At 38.6% G+C, this 2,800-nt stretch overlaps 1 pseudogene; it reads right to left on the reverse strand.

Annotated features, from left to right (window-relative positions):
* Positions 1 to 502: 502 nt before the first annotated feature.
* Positions 503 to 956, reverse strand: LOC137026287 (nucleoside diphosphate kinase B pseudogene; annotated as a pseudogene).
* Positions 957 to 2,800: the final 1,844 nt, after the last annotated feature.

Consider the following 2,800-nt stretch of genomic DNA (forward strand, 5'->3'; position numbering starts at 1 on the left):
GTATTTCTTGATGCAATGTGGCAGGTTTGACAAATCAGTGGCACCAAACATAATTGTTTCTCGCATGTTGTCATTGATGACAAACTTGGTGTGATGCGTCTTTAGGGAAACACAATTTAATTTTAGAGCTATGGTCCGTTCCTGTAGCCATGTCTGAATTGAAGGCAAAAATAATTTTCACAGCTACTCCATGACTTCAAAACGTTTTCTCTTCCTCAGACAAATCCATTGCATGGTTTCAAAAGATGTGGATTTCTATACTGTATGCTTTTCATCAGCTCATAAACCCCAAAGGTGTGCAAAACCCAGTTTGGTCTTGATCTACATTTTTAAAATATACTTATGTATAAAGTCTAGTTTTTTTTTTTTGTTTTTTTTTTTTTGAGATTCCATGTTTTGTTCAAACAAGTGCTTCAGAAAAGACGAGACCAAACAACCAACCTCAAGTCCTTAACGGATAACTGGTCCAGCGAGAAAGGCAGGGATTGATGGTTCTGATGGCTTATTCATAGATCCAGTCTTGCAAACAGCTCTTGTAGGCCACTGGCTCCTCAGGCTTGAACCACAGGCTTATCTCTTTATTTGAGCTGGCCACAGAGTCTCTGCCATGGATGATGTTCCTGCCCACTTCAATGCAGAAAACGCCCCTGATGTTTCCTGGTTTTTGGAGTTTACAGGATTAATCTCTCTGAGCATCACATTTCCAGTCTTCACAACATTCATACCCTCCTATACCATCACAAGAACTGGCCCAGGAGTTCATGTACTTGAAGAGTCCAGGGTAGAACCGCCAGTCCTTCAGGTTGATGTAATGCTGATTCAACAGCTCCTCAGATGCCTGAAGGAACTTCCTGGAAGCCCTTCTGCTCAAAGCTCTTGATGATTTCTCCCATGAGGCATCACTGTACACCATTGGATTTAATGGCAATGAAGGTGCGCTCTGTTTTGGCGTCCATGACTCCTACTAATGAGATGGGTAGATATTGTGAAGCAGATTCTGCAGGACGAAGAGACAAACAGAAGTAAAAAGTCTAATACTTTTATGGTTCTTTTCATAATTTTTGCAACTTAAAAGCTTCATTCCCTTGCATAGTGCAGATGAGAGAAACTTGGATATTGTGGAAAATATCTTCTTTTGTATTCCATGGAAGCTTGAACAACATGAAGGTCCCAGGTGAAAAAATTTACTTAATCTATGATGTACTTAAAGTGCTCTATTTTCGTGCACTAATTTTGTACTGAATATACAGGTGCCAATAAAGCACAGTAATATCATGGTCAGCAAACCACTTGGAAGTTGTTTTTGCACTGTGGGCAGGTGCTAAAGTCCTGCTGGAAAAGGAAATCAGCATCTCCATAAAGCTTGTCAGCAGATGGAAGCATAAAGTGATCCAAAATCTCCTGGAAGATGGCTGCATTGACTTTGCACTTGATAAAACACAATGGACCAACACCAGCAGACGTCACGGCCCTCCCCCCAAATCATTACAACTTCAGAAACTTCCCACTAGACTTCAAGCAGCTTGGATTCTGTGCCTCTACAGTCTTCCTTCAGACTCTGGGACCATGATTTCAACATGAAATGCAAAATTTACTTTTATCTGAAAAGAGGACTTTCGACCACTGTTCACTGTCCAGTTCTTTTTCTCCTTAGCCCAGGTAAGATGCTTCTGATGTTGTTTCTGTTTCAGAAGTGGCTTGGTAGTCTTTTTCCTGAAGATGTCTGAGTGTGGTGACTCTTGATGCGCTGACTCCAGCTTCATTCGACTCATTGTGAAGCTCTCCCAAGTGTTTGAATCGGCTTTACTTGACAGTATTCTCAAGATCGTGGTCATTCCTGTTGCTTGTGCACCTTTGCCTACCCAATTTCTTTCTTCTAGTCAACTTTGCATTTAATATGCTTTGATACATCACTCTGTAAACAGCCAAACATTCAGTAATGACCTTCTGTGACTTACTCTCTTTGTGGAGGCTGTCAATGATTGTCTCCTGGACCATTGCCAAGTCAGCAGTCTTCCCCATTAGTGTGGTTTCAAAGAACAAGAGATACCCGGAATTTATACTGTAGGGATGGTCATTTAATGAAACTCAAATGTAAATATTCTAATATATATATTTTGGACTTTCATGAGCTGTACGCTCTAATCAACAAATTTAAAAAAAAAAAAAAAAAAAAAAACCTTTTGAAATGTTTTACTTTACATGTAGGGAATCTAGTATAAATGAAAGTTTCATTTTTTAAAAATAATTTACAATAAAAAAATGAACTTTTTCACGATATTCTAATTATATGACCAGCACCTGTACTAAAAATTCTTCTTTAGTACTTCTTAAAATAATCTTACAATCATTTAAAGGTGTGGTCACACTGCCCTTTTCGTTCCATTGACTTCCATTCAAATGCATGAAAATGCATCAGACCAGAAATCCAAGCTCGTGCAAAAATTCCGCATTTCGCTGTGTTCCAAAGTTCAAGTTTGGTGAACTCTGACCTGCGAATTTACATCATGTGAACACGTGCGACCAGTAGAAGATTGATTTGTCATGGCATGACCTCTTGGCTGAATTAAAATAATTATATTTTTGCAGTAAAGTCGAGTAGGTTCTATATTTTTACATTTTAAATGTATTTAAGTTATGTGTTGAATTCATGTTTATAAAAAAGACGCTGTAGACCGTGACGTCATATCACGACCGTTACAGCATCCGAAAAAATGTTGCACGTTCAAAGTCTAGTGTGACCGCGGCTTAAAGCAGAACTAAGTAAATTTTTTTACCTTCATAAATAGTTTTCTAAGTC

The sequence above is a fragment of the Chanodichthys erythropterus genome, chromosome 2, assembly GCF_024489055.1.
Source record: "Chanodichthys erythropterus isolate Z2021 chromosome 2, ASM2448905v1, whole genome shotgun sequence".
NCBI classification, from domain to species: Eukaryota; Metazoa; Chordata; class Actinopteri; order Cypriniformes; family Xenocyprididae; genus Chanodichthys; species Chanodichthys erythropterus.